This window comes from Saccopteryx leptura, chromosome 3 (assembly GCF_036850995.1).
Source record: "Saccopteryx leptura isolate mSacLep1 chromosome 3, mSacLep1_pri_phased_curated, whole genome shotgun sequence".
NCBI classification, from domain to species: domain Eukaryota; kingdom Metazoa; phylum Chordata; class Mammalia; order Chiroptera; family Emballonuridae; genus Saccopteryx; species Saccopteryx leptura.
In genome coordinates this window covers 269,167,189-269,187,109 of record NC_089505.1, presented here as the reverse complement: position 1 = coordinate 269,187,109, position 19,921 = coordinate 269,167,189, and positions in this window count along the sequence as shown.

Sequence of the window (19,921 nt, the reverse complement as noted above, 5' to 3'; positions counted from 1 at the left end):
AACCCCGAGTAGCCAAAGCAATCCTAAAGAAAAAGAATGAAGCTGGGGGCATTACAATACCTGACATCAAACTCTATTATAGGGCCACGACAATCAAAACAGCATGGTATTGGCAGAAAAATAGACACTCAGACCAATGGAACAGAATAGAAAGTCCAGAAATAAAACCACATATATATAGTCAAATAATTTTTGATAAAGGGGCCAAGAACACACAATGGAGAAAAGAAAGCCTCTTCAATAAATGGTGCTGGGAAAACTGGAAAGCCACATGCAAAAGAATGAAACTGGACTACAGTTTGTCCCCCTGTACTAAAATTAACTCAAAATGGATCAAAGATCTAAACATAAGACCTGAAACAATTAAGTACATAGAAGAAGACATAGGTACTAAACTCATGGACCTGGGTTTTAAAGAGCATTTTATGAATTTGACTCCACAGGCAAGAGAAGTGAAGGCAAAAATTAATGAATGGGACTACATCAGACTAAGAAGTTTTTGCTCAGCAAGAGAAACTGATAACAAAATAAACAGAAAGCCAACTAAATGGGAAATGATATTTTCAAACAACAGCTCAGATAAGGGCCTAATATCCAAAATATACAAAGAACTCATAAAACTCAACAACAAACAAACAATCCAATCCAATAAAAAAGTGGGAAGAGGACATGAACAGACACTTCTCCCAGGAAGAAGTACAAATGGCCAACAGATATATGAAAAGATGCTCATCTTCTTTAGTTATTAGAGAAATGCAAATCAAAACTGCAATGAGATACCACCTCACACCTGTTAGATTAGCTATTATTAACAAGACAGGTAATAGCAAATGTTGGAGAGGCTGTGGAGAAAAAGGAACCCTCTTCCATTGTTGGTGGGAATGTAAAGTATTACAACCATTGTGGAAGAAAGTATGGTGGTTCCTCAAAAAACTCAAAATAGAACTACCTTATGACCCAGCAATCCCTCTACTGGGTATATACCCCAAAAACTCAGAAACATTGATACGTAAAGACACATGCAGTCCCATGTTCATTGCAGCATTGTTCACAGTGGCCAGGACATGGAAACAACCAAAAAGCCCATCAATAGATGACTGGATAAAGAAGATGTGGCACATATACACTATGGAATACTACTCAGCCATAAGAAATGATGACATCAGATCATTTACAGCAAAATGGTGGGATCTTGATAACATTATACGAAGTGAAATAAGTAAATCAGAAAAAAAAAGGAACTGCATTATTCCATACGTAGGTGGGACATAAAAGTGAAACTAAGAGACATTGATAAGAGTGTGGTGGTTACGGGGGGCGGGGGGAAAGGGAGAGGAAAGGGGGGAGGGGAAGGGGCACAAAGAAAACTAGATAGAAGATGACAGAGGACAATCTGACTTTGGATGATGGGTATGCAACATAATTGAAAGACAAGATAACCTGGAGTTGTTATCTTTGAATATATGTATCCTGATTTATTGATGTCGCCCCATTAAAAAAATAAAATTATTTAAAAAAAAAAAAAGAATTGGGCTCCTCATAGTGTGTGTCATAATGATAAGGAAATGCTTCATGACTAGACAAAAGGAAAATGCAAAGGAATGCCTTTTGGTATTCCCATGGTTTGGCGTGAACCTAAGGACCACAGCAGTGACTATTATTTCTGTCTGATCCATGCAAAGGGCATCGGCAAGAAAAAACAGCATATGATCGCATATCCTAATATTCCTTCAACAATATGAACTATTCCACACTCTGAGACACTCCAAGTTCCAGTTTTCAATGGTTTTATTTCTTCTAAGGGCGAAGAAAGTGAACATGGTGATTAAGTGTATTTTGATAAGATGCATGAGGAAATGGTTGTAGAATCTGAAGGATCTTCTTCTAATGCCAAGCAGTAATTCACCCCTCAGCAGTTTAGCCAACCCGAATTGAATGACTTAGTATGAGATTTGGGCCTATCAAAGAAAGCAGCTGAGTTATTAGCCTCCAGGCTTCAAGAAAAGAATGTACTTCACCAGTCAGCTAAAGTATCCCATTTCATGAAGCGTGAAAAAATTTTTGTGGACTTTTTTTCTGGGGACAGACACTTTGTTTACTGTCATGATATTAGTAGTCTTCTCAGCCAGCTAGGTGTTACCACTTACAGGCCAACAGAATGGCAGCTATTTCTTGACAGCTCTAAATGGAGTCTGAAATGTGTTCTCCTACACAACAGTAATGTTTATGCAGTGGTTCCAATTGATAATTCAACTCATCTGCAAGAAGATTATAATGTCATAAAAATTATTTTCAACTTTCTGAAGTATGAGAAGCATAACTGGATCATTTTTGTGGATCTTAAAATGGTAAATTTCCTTCTAGGACAACAGAGAGGTTTCATGAAGTATCTTTGCTTTCTGTGTTTGTGGGACAGCTGAGCTCGGGAGAAACACTGGACACAGAAGGAGTGGCTGAAACGTGAAGCTCTGGAAGTAGGGAAACAAAATATATATTATGAATGAACCTGTAGTTAATCGATACAGGATCATCCCCCCCCCCCCTTCACTTCACATCAAACTTGGCTTAATGAAGCTGTTTGTCCCGGCTTTGAATAGAGAAAGTGAATGCTTTTAACATATTATTTCTGCTTTTCTTGCCTTGTCTTTTGAGAAGATAAAAGCAGGTGTATTCGATGGACCTCTAATTCAAACCCTCATACATGATGAAGAATTTGCCAGGAAGATAAAAGGAGGAGAAAGCAGCATGGCAGTCTTTTGTAGCAGTTACAAAGAACTTCCTTGGCAACAAAAAAGCAGAAAACTATGAACTTCTGGTTCAAAGGATGCTGTTGACTTTCCATGACATTGGATGTAACATGAGCGTTAAGATTCACTTCCTGAACAGTCACCATGATAAGTTTTCCGAAAATCTCGGAGTTGTTAGTGATGACCAGACTACTGCTGGAGCATCATACGGATTGTCCTCAACAAGTACACAAATGCAAGAGCTACAAATGCAAATTTTTGCCTGAATAGAATTTAAATAAGTTTTGCCCAAATTTTATGATTAAAATAAGTGTTTTGATATGTTCTATTTCAAAATTGTAGACAAATTCTGATGCAATCAAATCTTTTAGTGTATTAGTGTATTTACTGCATTATATAAATTATTATATTTTCAAAAAGATGATGCCCAAGAAGACATTCTACTTTATTATGTTAAACTAAATGTTGAAAATTTTACAATAATATGAAAACCTAAAATCTTGAATTGCAAAACATACTGTAGGTCAGAGTAATGGCGGGGTAGGAAGCGATACCGATAAATCTCCCCCAAAACTCAACAAGATCTTCAACCAGAAACAGAAAAACCTATACTTGGAGCTTCCAGATGCTTCGCAATACACCCAAAAGTATGATTGAGTGAAAAATTGGCTAAATATATAACCAAACCCCGAAGGAAATAGGGAGTAAGAAATGCTCCGCCTTCCTCACTAACCTAAACAGGGCGGCTTTCTCTGGTAACTGTGAATATAGAAACTGAGGCGGGCAAAGGGGGTGAATACATCCAGGCCGCGACACAAACGGCCGAACCAGGCTGTGGCACGGAGATCCAAGCCGAGGAAAATCTGATCCTGTGGCAACCCGGGCAATACAAGCTAACACTCGCGCCAAACCCAAACAAAGAAAGACAAGCGGCGCGGCCATTTTACCCGGTCTCCTGGTCGGTGCGCAGTTAGTGGGTGAGAATTTCTTCCTAGGCCCCGAGAGTGGGTGCCCGTGTTGCCCCACGGAGAGGCAGGGTAAGAGGCCTTTCTGTGGGCTGAGGGCAGAGTCTCTGGGCAGCCCCAGCGCCCTGGGAAAGCCACACACGGGAGGGAGTGAGAACTAATTCCAACGGTGGAGATTTTCCGTGCTGGAGGGTGTTTCACTCAGAGGGAAACGCGGCCGGCCTCATATCCTGGTTTGCGCGCGCAGATAAGGAGTGAGCGATTCCTCCGAGTGCCTCGGCAGTGCACGCCCATGTTATCGCACAGAGGGGCAGAGTCAGGGGTCTTTGTGTGGGCCAAAGCGGAATCTCGGGCCGCCCCAGCGCCTTGCAAAAGCCGTGCACGGGGACGGAGCGAGACTCAATTCCAACGCTGCAACTTTTCCCTGCGGTTGGGGGTTTCACTCAGAGCGTGAGACTGCTGGCCGGATATCCTGGTCTGCGCGCGCAGCCAGTGAGTGAGAGTTTCCTCCAAGTGCCCCGGAAGTGGGCGCCCGCCTGTGTTACCTGACAGAGCGGCAGACAGAGCCAGAGGTCTTTGAGTGGGCGGAAAGCCCGCCTGATTATGCTAGCTGCTCTGACTGACTGAGCCTTACCCAGAGCCCTGTGCTGAGTGGAAATAGAGTGGGGAGTTGCCAGCTCTTTGAGCCTCTTACTATCCAGGCAGAGGCAGCAGCAACCCCATAGCTGGATTATCAGGCTACTAATTGAGGAAGGAAAGACTAGGAGAAAGGCTCCAGGAACACGGACTCTCTCACTGTCGGAGTCTATAAATGCTAATGAGCTTCGACTGCCAACGAGACTAAAGCACAATACATGACATTGCCATAGAGACTTATCAACTGCAAACCTCCACCTGAGCGTGCCAAAGGGGCAAAACCCGGGGTACAGAGTCACCGACTAGGAAGAGGGAGAGAAAGAAAAAGCAAGAAGATAACCTCTCAAAATCAAGAATAATCTGCAGACTTTATAACCTATCCCATTTTATTATATTTGTTCGTTTGCTTCTCTTATCTTCATTCTTGATACTTTTTTTTTTCCTCCTCCAATTTGGCCGATTAACTCTCTACCGGTCTTACTCTCTCCTCTCCTTGAACTACACTACCCATAAGTGTTACATCTCCCATTATCTTTTCTCTTCTCTTCCTTTCTCTCTATGAGGGTTGCACTCCAAAACCCTTAACTCTCTCTCTCTCTCTCTCCTTTCTTTTTTCTTCTTTTAGTGGTTCCCTCTTTTTTTCTCTCTCTCTCTTTCTTTTCTCCCTCTATATTAGTTTCATCCTTTCTCCTTTACATCTCCTCTCATTCAAACCTCAATAACAAACAAATTATCTTATCTGGGACTCAAACTTATGTTTGTGGCATTTTGGGGGGTTTTTACTTCACCTTTTTAACTCACTAGCAGTGCTCCCATCCCTGGCTCTCCATATTATCTAGTTCTTGTTCCACTAAATACAATAGTAATTTTTTAATTTGTCCCCCCATTTTTCTGTTTTCCTCTTAATCCTCTCATCATAACTCTTAGACAACCAACACCTAAAAGCAAATCATTTTATTCTTGACCCAAATTTTTTCCTTATTTGCTTTTTGTGGGTCCATACGCTCTTTTTTTTTCTTTTTTTTGCCCCTTTATTACTTTTCCCCAATTCAGGCCCTCCATCACATGCATTGTTTGTTATAATTCACAGTCCACCACAAGATTTTCTCAAGAAAGAGGGGAGAGGAGAGGAGAGGAAAAAAGGAGGGGGGGAATAATTTCCTTTTTTTTTAAAATTTTTATTTTATTTTATTTTTCTTTATTTCATTATTAATTTTTTTTAAAAAAAAACAACTCTTTTCGATTTTTTATTTTTTTTATTATTTTTGTAAACTTTTTATACTTTATTAAATCTCATTAATACTATCAACAAAACCACCCTCAGATGCCATTAAGGAAGAGAAAATCGAATATCATGGATACAAAAGAAAGAGAGGTAACACAGCTAGATGAGGAAAAATCTATGGAGAAAAAATTTAATATATTGGAAACCTTGGAGCTAAATGACAGAGATTTCAAGATATAAATCCTAAAAATCCTCCGAGATATACAAGAAAACACAGAAAGGCAATTTAGGGAGCTCAGAAAACAACTCAATGAACACAAAGAATATATTTCCAAGGAAATTGAAACTATAAAAACAAATCAAACAGAGATGAAAAACTCAATTCACGAGCTGAAAAATGAAGTAACAAGCTTAGCTAATAGAATAGGTCAGATAGAAGAGAGGATTAGTGAAATAGAAGACAAGCAACTTGAGGCACAACAGAGAGAAGAAGAAAGAGACTCAAAAATAAAAAAAAAAATGAGATAGCCCTACAAGAATTATCTGACTCCATCAAAAAGAATAACATAAGAATAATAGGTATATCAGAGGGAGAAGAGAGAGAAAATGGAATGGAGAACATACTCAAACAAATAATAGATGAGAACTTCCCAAGCCTGTGGAAAGAACTAAAGCCTCAAGTTCAAGAAGCAAACAGAACTCCAAGTTTTCTTAACCCCAACAAACCTACTCCAAGGCACATCATAATGAAATTGACACAAACCAACAGCAAAGAAAAAATTCTCAAGGCAGCCAGGGAAAAGAAGAATACAACATATAAAGGAAGGCCCATTAGATTATCATCAGATTTCTCAGCAGAAACTCTACAAGCTAGAAGAGAGTGGACCCCAATATTTAAAGTCCTGAAAGAGAGGAACTTTCAGCCACGAATACTATACCCATCAAAGCTATCCTTCAAATATGAAGGAGAAATAAAAACATTCACAGATACAGAAAATATGAGGGAATTTATCATCAGAAAACCCCCACTCCAGGAATTACTAAAGGGGGTTCTCCAATCAGATACAAAGAACAAAAAAAAACAGAGCCACAAGTAAAAGCTCCAAGAAGAACACAATAAAACCAAATTTAAACTATGACAACAACAAAAAGAAAGGGGGGGAGAGGATGGAGATTAACAGTAGCAAAGGACGATGGAGTGCAAAAGTACTCACAAAATAGTGCACTACAATGAACAGGGTAGAAACCCTTTTCATTACTTAAAGGTAACCACCATTGAAAAAACCACCACAGAAGCACATGAGATAAAAAAGATAGCAACAGAGGAAAGATGTATGGAATACAACCAAATAAAAACAAAAGATAGAAAAACGAAAGAGAAGGATCAAACAAGACACAAAACTAACAGAAAGCAATCTATAAAATGGCAATAGGGAACTCACAAGTGTCCATAATTACACTAAATGTAAACGGATTAAACTCACCAATAAAAAGGCACAGAGTAGCAGAATGGATTAAAAAAGAAAATCCAACTGTATGCTGCCTACAGGAAACTCATTTAAGTAACAAGAATAAAAACAAATTCAAAGTGAAAGGCTGGAAAACAATACTCCAAGCAAATAACATCCAACAAAAAGCAGGTGTAGCAATACTCATATCGGATAATGCTGACTACAAGGCAACAAAAGTACTCAGAGACAAAAATGGCCATTTCATAATGGCTAAGGGGACACTGAATCAAGAAGACATAACAATTCTTAATATATATGCACCAAACCAAGGAGCACCAAAATATATAAGACAGCTACTTATTGATCTTAAAACAAAAACTGACAAAAATACAATCATACTTGGAGACCTCAATACACCGCTGATGGCTCTAGATCGGTCATCCAAACAGAGAATCAACAAAGACATAGTGGCCTTAAACAAAACACTAGAGCACCTGGATATGATAGACATCTACGGGACATTTCATCCCAAAGTGACTGAGTATACATTTTTCTCCAGTGTACATGGATCATTCTCAAGAATTGACCATATGTTGGGCCACAAAAACAACATCAGCAAATTCAGAAAAATTGAAGTTGTACCAAGCATATTTTCTGATCATAAAGCCTTGAAACTAGAATTCAACTGCAAAAAAGAGGAAAAAAATCCCACAAATATGTGGAAACTAAACAACATACTTTTAAAAAATGAATGGATCAAAGAAAAAATAAGTGCAGAGATCAAAAGATATATACAGACTAATGAAAATGACAATACAACATATCAGAATCTATGGGATGCAGCAAAAGCAGTGATAAGAGGGAAGTTCATATCACTTCAGGCATATATGAACAAACAAGAGAGAGCCCAAGTGAACCACTTAACTTCCCACCTTAAGGAACTAGAAAAAGAAGAACAAAGACAACCCAAAACCAGCCGAAGAAAGGAGATAATAAAAATCAGAGCAGAAATAAATGAATTAGAGAACAGAAAAACTATAGAAAAAATTAATAGAACAAGGAGCTGGTTCTTTGAAAAGATCAACAAAATTGACAAACCCTTGGCAAGACTTACCAAGGAAAAAAGAGAAAGAACTCATATAAACAAAATCCAAAATGAAAGAGGAGAAATCACCACGGACACCGTAGATATACAAAGAATTATTGTAGAATACTATGAAAAACTTTATGCCACTAAATTCAACAACCTAGAAGAAATGGATAAATTCCTAGAACAATACAACCTTCCTAGACTGAGTCAAGAAGAAGCAGAAAGCCTAAACAGACCTATCAGTAGAGAAGAAATAGAAAAGAACCATTAAAAACCTCCCCAAAAATAAAAGTCCAGGCCCTGACGGGTATACCAGCGAATTTTATCAAACATTCAAAGAAGACTTGGTTCCTATTCTACTCAAAGTCTTCCAAAAAATTGAAGAAGCAATACTTCCAAACACATTTTATGAGGCCAACATAACCCTCATACCAAAACCAGGCAAGGATGGCACAAAAAAAGAAAACTACAGACCAATATCTCTAATGAATACAGATGCTAAAATACTAAACAAAATACTAGCAAATCGAATACAACAACATATTAAAAAAAATAATACATCATGATCAAGTGGGATTCATCCCAGAATCTCAAGGATGGTTCAACATACGTAAAACGGTTAACGTAATACACCATATCAACAAAACAAAGAACAAAAACCACATGATCTTATCAATAGACGCAGAAAAGGCTTTCGATAAAATACAACACAATTTTATGTTTAAGACTCTCAACAAAATGTGTATAGAAGGAAAATATCTCAACATGATAAAGGCCATATATGATAAACCATCAGCTAACATCATATTAAATGGCACTAAACTGAAGGCTTTCCCCCTTAAATCAGGAACAAGACAGGGTTGTCCACTCTCTCCACTCTTATTTAATGTGGCACTAGAGGTTCTAGCCACAGCAATCAGACAAGACAAAGAAATAAAAGGCATTCATATCGGGAAAGAAGAAGTAAAGGTATCACTTTTTGCAGATGATATGATCCTATACATCGAAAACCCCAAAGAATCCACAAAAAGACTACTAGAAACAATAAGCCAATACAGTAAGGTCGCAGGATACAAAATTAACATACAGAAGTCAATAGCCTTTCTATATGCCAACAATGAAACAACTGAGAAGGAACTCAAAAGAATAATCCCCTTCACGATTGCAACAAAAAAAATAAAATACTTAGGAATAAACATAACAAAGAATGTAAAGGACTTATATAATGAAAACTATAAACCATTGTTAAGGGAAATCGAAAAAGATATAATGAGATGGAAGAATATACCTTGTTCTTGGCTAGGAAGAATAAATATAATCAAGATGGCCATATTACCCAAAGCAATATACAAATTTAATGCAATTCCCATCAAACTTCCAATGACATTTTTTAAAGAAATAGAGCAAAAAATCATCAGATTTATATGGAACTATAAAAAACCCCGAATAGCCAAAGCAATCCTAAAGAAAAAGAATGAAGCTGGGGGCATTTCAATACCTGACTTCAAACTCTATTATAGGGCCACGACAATCAAAACAGCATGGTATTGGCAGAAAAATAGACACTCAGACCAATGGAACAGAATAGAAAGTCCAGAAATAAAACCACATATATATAGTCAAATAATTTTTGATAAAGGGGCCAACAACACACAATGGAGAAAAGAAAGCCTCTTCAATAAATGGTGCTGGGAAAACTGGAAAGCCACATGCAAAAGAATGAAACTGGACTACAGTCTCTCCCCTTGTACAAAAATTAACTCAAAATGGATCAAAGATCTAAACATAAAACCTGAAACAATTAAGTACATAGAAGAAGACATAGGTACTAAACTCATGGACCTGGGTTTTAAAGAGCATTTTATGAATTTGACTCCACAGGCAAGAGAAATGAAGGCAAAAATTAATGAATGGGACTACATCAGACTAAGAAGTTTTTGCTCAGCAAGAGAAACTGATAACAAAATAAACAGAAAGCCAACTAAATGGGAAATGATTTTTTCAAACAACAGCTCAGATAAGGGCCTAATATCCAAAATATACAAAGAACTCATAAAACTCAACAACAAACAAACAAACAATCCAATAAAAAAATGGGAAGAGGATATGAATAGACACTTCTCCCAGGAAGAAATACAAATGGCCAACAGATATATGAAAAGATGCTCATCTTCTTTAGCTATTAGAGAAATGCAAATCAAAACGGCAATGAGATACCACCTCACACCTGTTCGATTAGCTGTTATTAGCAAGTCAGGTAATAGCAAATGTTGGAGAGGCTGTGGTAAAAAAGGAAGCCTCATACACTGTTGGTGGGAATGTAAAGTAGTACAACCATTATGGAAGAAAGTATGGTGGTTCCTCAAAAAACTGAAAAGAGAACTACCTTATGACCCAGCAATCCCTCTACTGGGTATATATCCCAAAAACTCAGAAACATTGATACGTAAAGACACATGCAGCCCCATGTTTATTGCAGCATTGTTCACAGTGGCCAGGACATGGAAACAACCAAAAAGCCCATCAATAGATGACTGGATAAAGAAGATGTGGCACATATACACTATGGAATACTACTCAGCCATAAGAAATGATGACATCGGAACATTTACAGCAAAATGGTGGGATCTTGATAACATGATATGAAGCGAAATAAGTAAATCAGAAAAAAAAAGGAACTGTATTATTCCATACGTAGGTGGGACATAATAGTGAAACTAAGAGACATTGATAAGAGTGTGGTGGTTACAGGGGGGAGGGGGGAATGGGAGAGGGAGAGGGGGTGGGGAGGGGCACAAAGAAAACAAGATAGAAGGTGACAGAGGACAATCTGACTTTGGGTGGTGGGTATGCAACATAATTGAACAACAAGATAACCTGGACTTGTTATCTTTGAATATATGTATCCTGATTTATTGATGTCACCCCATTAAAAAAATAAAATTATTAAAAAATAATAATAAAAAAAAAAAACAAAAACAAAAACAAAAAACATACTGTAGCTTACAGAGAAAAACTAATGTCAGATTTGAGATCAGCATACTCGAATTAGGTAAGAAAAAGTGTTTTGGTGGATGCAACAAAAATTTTGTTCCCTAGTGTTATTATTATTATTATTAATTTTTAATCTGACTTTTTAATTTAACAATATAGCCTAAATATGATTTTATGTCAATAAATACAATTATGGCATATAACCAGTTGTGAGATCTACACTGTTTATTCACTAATGTATCCTTCTATTTACAACAGTGCCTGTTACATAGCAGGTAATCAATACACAACTGTTAAGTGAATCATTTTCAAGTGGATGCCATGTGTTATTGTATGAAATGTACTATATTTATTCACCGATCTCCTATTACTGGTCAGAGTACATTGAAAACAATCACATCTAGGTGCGTTTCAATATTTCATGGTTATAAACCAGGCCTTAACAAACATTTTTATTTTTGTATCTCTGTGTATATCTTTAATTATTTTCTTGATATATGCTCTTAGAAGAGGAATTGCTGGGTCAAAGAGTATGAACATTTTATTAAACCTTGAAAACTGTTGCCAAACTGCTTTCTGGAGGGATTTTGAGGCTAAGGAATAATTAGGAATTTCCAAGTACAGAGATCATTTTTATCATCTTTGCATATCTCTGGATATTTTCCAGTTCCAAGAGTTTTGGCATGGCTTCAACCCAACAAGGATTTCTGCAAGGTTGAAATGAAAACATATTTCAGAAACATTTTCTAGGGCATAGTTGACTGAAACAGAAGGAAAACAGAGCAGTCAGCAACAGAAGCAGTGATGAGTAACTCCTCTGCCCAGGAAGCCTCTGCTTGGAATAGAACAGATTCCTTCGCAAGCATCACAGAGAAGAATTATAAGTCAAAATACAACTATTTATTGAGCACCTGCACAGCACGGCACTGTGCTGGCTGTGGTGGATACAATGCTGCACACCTGTTTCTACTGTGCTGACTTACTTTAGAATGCAGTGTCTGTCTCTGCAGCTCCTCCAGCCCTTCCTTCCCCCACCCCCTTCCCATGCCCAGACTCTCCAGGGAAGAGCCTTTGTTGGTTTCATCTTGCATCCCTGATACAGCGCAGAAGAAATGCAGTAGATGCAGTACGTATTTGTGAAACTGAACAGAACTCCCCTAGGAAAGTTCTAGAAGGTTTGGCACAAACATTGGAAAATATACACACATACATACATTTGAATAGTTGCTGGGGTCCTTAAAGCTAGGGAAGCCATAGCCCTTGGTCTTGCCTGTGTGTTTGTCCAGGGTCACCTGAGCCTGTGGAAGCGTGGGAAGCAGCTGAAGGCACGTGCCAAAATGTTGTTGTTCACCTCATTGCCCAGACCCCCACAGAAAACCTGGACGTCATCTGCATTCCACTCCAGCAGGCTGGGGTCTTCCCAGCTGCTCCCAGCTGTCACGCAAATGCAGCACTTCAATTTCTCCGGATTTCCTTTCTTCTTGTCCTCAAGAAGCTAAAACACTGTCATCTTGATTTCTCTCACTAGAAGCTCAGGGAGACTTGGGGAACCAAGCCCCTTCCCAGATTGGTCTGCTGTCTCCATGTTTGTTCTGTATTGGATCTAGTCAGAACAAATCATTGTGATGAGGCTTCACTCTGCTCTCTTGCATGGAATAGCAGACAAAAAACTGAAGCCAATATGAACCTGAGGCCCTGAGCTAAGCAACCCAGAAGATTGTATACGTCTTTTAGGACCTGTGTGTTGAATCTGTATTTGGGCTTCAGCAGGTTTGGTGGACATTGTCAATAGGTAAAACAATATGGTAAAGATCATTGGCTGCCTACATAATGGTCATTCAGTCTGCTTCTTCACTGGAGAACCCAATGTTATTAGAGACAGTAGTAAAGCACCTAATTTAGAAATTACATTTCCAGGTCCTTTGAGGATAAAGTAGCCAATGAAATAGAAAGGAGTTGTTGAATAAAACTTCTAAGAACACCTTTTTTTTATTTTATGTGAGAGAGAGGAAGGAAGAGAGATGAGAAGCATCAACTGGTAGTTACATTACTTTTTTTAGTTGTTCATTGATTGCTTCTCTTATGTGCCTTGACCACAGGTCAGCAGCAGAGCCAGTGACCTTGGATTTCAAGCCAATGACCTTAGGCTTCAAGCCAGCAACGCTTTTTTTTTCTTTTTGGTATTTTTCTGAAGTGAGAAGCAGGGAGGCAGAGAGACAGACTCCTGCATGTGCCCAACTTGGATCCACCCAGCATGCCCACCAGGGTGCAATGCTCTGCCTGCCCATCTGGGCTGTTGCTCAGTTGCAACTGGAGCCATTCTAGCACCTGAAGCAGAGGCCATGGAGCCATCCTCAGCTTCTGGGTCAACTTTGCTCCAATGGAGCCTTGGCTGTGGGAGGGGAAGAGAGAGACAGAGAGGAAGGAGAGGGGGCAGGGTGGAGAAGCAGATGGGTACTTCTCCTGTGTACCCTGGCTGGGAATCAAACCCTGGACTTCTACATGCCGGGCCAACACTCTACTTCTGAGCCAACCAGCCAAGTCCCAAGCCAGCAACCTTTAGTCTCAAGCCAGTGACCATGGGGTCATGTCTATGATCCCATGCTCAAGCTGGTGAGCCCATGCTCAAGCCAGTGACCTTGAGGTTTCAAACTTGGGTCCCAAGCATCCCAGGTAATGCTCTATCCACTGCACCACTGCCTGGTCAGGACTAAGAATACTTTTAAAGGAACCTTATACATCTACTGGGTGGCAATAGTCTTTCTGACTTCCTCTACTCTTTCTTCTTCTTACCTAGATCACAGACACAATAGCTGGAGTTCCAGCAGCCATTTTGTGACCATGAACTCAAGGATGGAAATCAATACTAAGAATGTTAAAACAGAAAAGATAGGAGGCTTGGATTCCCTGCTTCCAGATTTATTTCACTTGACAGAAAAACCCCTATCTTGTTTAAGCTACTGTCATTTGGGGCCTTTTTTAGTAGAGGTCAATGGTAATTGCTAATAGAATAATTTTCTAAGGGTTAAGGGCATGGTACTACCCTCTGGGTTCATTTCGGAAATTCTTTTTTGGGGGAGGGGGTGTGTGGGGTTTTTTTTGTTGTCACAATAAATGGGAGCACTACTTGTATTTAGCAGACAGGAGCCTGAGATATTCTGTTCCAGATGTTCATGTAGATTTAAAATAGCAACAATAAGATGTTTATAATTACTTGAAACTAACATGTAAACAAAATGGTTTTTGTTTGTTTGTTTTCAAAGATTTCAGACACACCTCATTGTTCAGGAATACAACAACCATGTAAAATAAAGAAATCTTGTACTTTGTTTTTTGTGGTTTTTTGTAATTTTTTTTTATTCATTCATTCATTTTTTACAGAGACAGAGAGTGAGTCAGAGAGAGGGATAGACAGGGACAGACAGACAGGAACAGAGAGAGATGAGAAGCACCAATCATTAGTTTTTCATTGTACGTTGCAACACCTTAGTTGTTCATAGATTGCTTTCTCATATGTGCCTTGACCACGGGCCTTCAGCAGACCCAGCAACCCCGTGCTGGAGCCAGCGACCTTGGGTTCAAGCTGGTGGGCTTTTCCTCAAACCAGATGAACCCGCACTCAAGCTGGCGATCTCAGGGTCCTGAACCCGGGTCCTCTGCTTCCCAGTCCGACACTCTATCCACTGCGCCACCGCCTGGTCAGGCTGTTTTTTGAACTTACTAAGATTTGTTCACCATTTGAAAAATTAAATCACCAATGGTAACACTAATGGTATGCAATATAAGACACCTGTATTGATGACCTATGTTTACAGCTGTCCAATAATGGTGAAAGTATGAATGATTATTGCATTTGACTTTTTCACTTTATCTTCTAAGGTAGTTGAACCCAAGCATTTCCATATTGAAATACATATTACTTTATTATAAATTACCTTCCTTTTCTTTTTTTAATCTCCCTAGTCAAGGCATTGTGCTGATTTTACTTTTGAGAAGGTACATATGGGTAGGTTTATTATCTATATATTTCATCATAGGATCAATATTTGCTCCACAAAGGTGGAAGGAGGGCTGGCATGGGTCTTGACAGTACCCATTGTCCTAACTGATTGGGCTAACACTCAGCCTTTGTCTGCCTCTTTGTTTTGGTACTAAGAGGCAGAAGGGACTGGCAATAGAGAGCTGAGTGTTTGGGGTTTGTGCGTCAAAGCACAACAAGCATGATTTTTTCATTCATTTGTGGCGAGCCTGGCTTTAGGCATCAGTGCAGAAGATGCTTCATGTGCAATGTCATTTGAAAACCAGTTATCTCTGAGAGATTTGAATATTAGTGTGTGATCTACCACTGACAACTCTACATACATTAGTTTATCACAGACACAGAAGCAGGACAGAACGATCTGTTGATAGAGAGGGAGGCAAAGCAAGGCACAGTTCTGGAACTCCAGGGACTCAGAAAGGAAGGAGAAGGGAGGTGAGGAAACCACAGTGGCCCTCCAGGGGTAGAGGAAGAGTGCCAGGGGAAACAGTGCAGCCTGGGCCACCAAGGGGACCTGCAGCCTCATGGCCAGCCCACCGTTTGCCTTGGTCACCCCAGTGGAGTGACTGAATTAACTACATCTCACACTCTAATTGGAGCAGATAATTGGTGAGCTGGCTCTGTGCACAGGAAATGTGTTCAGATAGATTTGGCAGAGTGGAACAGGAAGAATGGGGACCACCTGATTTCATCTTGTGCCAAGGAGGGTGACACAAAGCAGCAGTGTCCCCTATGGAGCCTGGCCCAGCAAAGCAGGGGGGTAGAGACCCTGTGCAAACCCAGAGGTGAGCGAGATCCTCCTGGGAAGATAGCTGGAGCAGAATACGGTCAGGAGCTCTGAGGCTGGGCTCAGTTATTTAGCCGCTTTGTGACTTTGCGCTAGTAATTTAACCTCTCTGTTTCCTCATCTATAAAAACAATTGAGAGGAAAAACGTTACAACCCCCTTAAAATCACATCACTCCTCTCCATCTGATCCATGACATTGCTTGAATGCCTATTTGGTGGGCAGAACTCTGCCAGGAGCTATGCCTGCTTTCTTGAATCCTTATGGGGGTAAGAGATGTGTAAAACAAACAAATATAAACAATCCTTGCAGTATGTTTTAAATCTTTACCTTTTCCCCAGATAAATCTCAAGCAACTTTAACTTCAGGTTAGGAAATATCTTGGTCAACCCTCCTGCCTCAGCTCTTTGGCCATCTTCTTTAAGAGATGCCGGGGAGAGGAACTGCTTGGAGATGGCTGTTTCCGGGACAACAGAAAACAAACACCAGTGAAGGTATCATTATTTCTGAAGATGTGGTAAGTGAAGTGTTTGCCTGATGACCACCCTGTGATTGCGATGGACTTTTTTCCAGCTACCAGTTGAAATCTTTATTCTTACAATACCCTTTATTGTGAAATGTGCTCAGGTCCAGAAAGGATGCATTGCCTCAGTGAGCAATGCCCCACTCCCACCCCCACCCCTATGTGAACACTGGAATAGCAGGATTTTTTGAAAGATTCATCTTTATTTGCTCCTATGTTAGGGTTGGTTTATAATGACTGTTTCCTGGGGATTTCCACCCAAAATTTCAAGGAACTCAGGCCCCAGGTCTTACCCTCACAGAGGGCAGAGATGGCTGTTTTTCTTGCATGACTTTCTCTGTCCCACAACAGGTAGTCAAAGGGAGTCAAGAGAAAGAGCTTGTGTGACTCTGGGCAAGTCTCTTTGCTTCCCTGAGTATCAGTGTAGCAACTGCGGCATACCCATACCTATTTGAAACAAAGAGTATTAGTATTATTTATTGCTTTTTGCTCAAGATTTAGTTTTCATGATCTACAGTTACTCAAGTGAACATTTTCTTTTGATTTAGAGCTGTTCATGGCTAATATTATCATTCATTAGAAATGTTTCAATGTAGAAATGCATTTGTATTTTTCTTATTAAGCTTGATTCTCATGCATAACTTAGCCTGAATTACAGACAGTGTAATCTCATAAAAGTAGTAAATTGGAAAATATTTGGCCTAGCTGTAAAAATCATCGAACATTTCCACAGAGAAAATGAATCAAAAAGTCACATGTCATTCCCACGACGAGCTTGTAGCAGATTTATTAATCAGATTCTATTGTAACATCTTCCTCACTGGGCTGTTGTGAGAATTCAATGAGGATATCTAGTTCTTGGTGCCCAGTAGGCATCTAGTAAATTATAGTATATATGTTTACATCCTTAAAAACAGACGCACCTACAAAGAGGTGCGCGCGCACACACACACACACACACACTCTCTCTCTCTCTCTCTCTCTCTCTCTCTCTCTCACTTCTGGTTCAACTCTCTTACATGGAGTCCAGTTCTAGTGGAAATAGATGAATATTCTTTGCAGAGTCTTAGCATGAAAGGTAATCTCTCTTTCTGCTTTTGGGGTTTGGATCACTATCTGAGAACAGTTAGTATCCCTTAGAGTCTCTGAGAGTACAGCCCTGGCTAGGTCAGCCAGCCCCTGAACTCACACTTCCAGACTAACTAGGGAAACAAACCTTCTAAGTATGAAAAACAACCCAAGACTACCTCTGAGTAAGTAACTGGATTCTGTGGTGTAGGTGAGGTTTGAACTTCCTGATCCACCTGGAACAGTCTACAGGTCTGTGGCTGCACGCACTGTGCCGAAAGGCTATGTGGAAGAGGCACATGTGTGCCCGGGCTTGGACGAGAAGAGAAGCTGTTCATGGAGTGGGAAATTATTTGAAGGACAGCAAAAGTCATCTTCTTCCAAGACAGATTGACCAGGGGACTGATAACAAGGAGTTTATGGCACTATAAAAAATGGTGTCTCGGGAAGGCCCTGCACAGCTTTAGTAAGAGACAAATTTGGGTTTTGCATGGCTTGTGTTGTTCCAGCCACCAACTACTGACCTAGTTCTTTCTCTTCACATCACACACATAGTTTGACTGAGTGTTACTTATATGGAAAGATATGTATGTTACAAATAACCCTAACCACATAGGAAACTTGGAATAGGCCATGGTGGGAGTCTTTACACCAAGAAAGTGGCAAATGATAAAAAGCCAGGTCAGCTGGGAGAGTGTCAGACAGAAGAAGCCACATATTAGCAGGTGCAGGCATCCCAGGAACTGAGAGGCTATGCTGACTGGGCTGTGGGAACATGGGGAGAGCGGTCAGGATGAGACTGAAGAGGTAAGAAGGGGCAGACTTGCAGGCCATAACAAAGGTCTGTTCCTTACCTTAAAAGCCACAGGAAGCCATCAGTTTCCTACTCTCCCTGAAAGATCTACTTGAGCAATGAGAAGCAAGACCAAGGAGATAATAAGAGAGATTCCTCCTCTTGTCATCCTCTCTCTTAAGCCCCTTGTCTTCCGAGGGCTTGCTCATAGAGCAGTAACAAGGCCTGGAACCTAGTGGACTCTGAGCATATGGACCAATGGAGCCAAAGTCCAGGGAGAATCAGCTCCTGGGGTTTACTGAGCACAGGGCAGTCTGGAGCAGGCCCCCACCTCTTTAGAGTCTTCTCCACCACAGGGGCTTCTGACCTCTGTATCTCCTGGCCCCAGAGCTGGTGGCTGGAGAGCTCCTCTTCTGTTTGGGAGAGGACTAGGTCCAGGAAGGGCTGTTCCACTTCTGGTTTGCCTACCCCAAACAAAGAAGGGGCTATACCCCACGGAGAGGGGTGACTGTCTCATTCCAGCGGTCAAGTGAGGAAGAAGGGTCCACACCCTAACTCTAAGCCTCAAGGAAATACAGGATGTTCCAACAGGTCCTGTAGAAGGACTTAGTAATTTTCCAGTTACTAATTTGCCATACCTGTTCTGTTCAAACAAGCTAATAGTTTCCTCAAAAGGACTCAGGTATAGTGGGATGAGGTCACCAGAGACGTGTCTGAACAATTACCAACACTGGTAATGGGCGCGCCAAGACGTAACTAGTTTACTCAAGACTGTGGGTCTGATTTTATCTTTCCTAAAGCAAATTCAGTGAGGGCGCGCCCCCTGCTGGTAACAGGTAGAAAGAACCATTCTGCTGAGTGAGCGATTCCTCTGGGTAGGAGAACAATTGAGAATAGGTAATGTTTTTGGAAAATTCTCAGAGGGACATATTAATGCTTATTTCTCAATAAATATTTGTTAGTTGCAATATGAAATTAAGGTTAGTATAATCCATTCGTAATCACAATCTTGAAATGTGTGAATTTAATCAACAATGAAAAATCTGCCAAAGTAGAAAAAAAGCAGGGAGAATTGGTTTTTGGTTTGATAAGGCAAGAGAACATAACTTCCATATACTTTCTGTTTTTACATTCTGGGTATTATATTCTCTTTTTTTATATATGGCAGTTGAATTTTTATTACAAAAGTTTCCATATATATACAAAAACAGAAATGAAACCAGTAAGTCCCCATATACTTACCACCCACATTGTGGAATTATTATAATTTTTGTCACTCTCGTTTTATATATACCATTACTTTTTTAGTTGATTTTCCCCCTTAACTTTTATAACCCAGACATTATGTCAGTGCACTAAATACTATACTTCAGAATGCATTTCCAAAAACTGGGCTTTTGTTTATAACCATATACCATTATTACATCTTAAAATTTATAATTCCTTGGAGGCATCTATCTCCATCTCTCTCCCTCTCCTCCTTCCCTCTTAATTAACTTATCCCTATGTACAGGGTGGGGCAAGAATAGGTTTACAGTTGTGAGTACGTGAAACATTTATTATTGTCATCATTTACTTATTTTTGTATTACTTTCCATATGAAC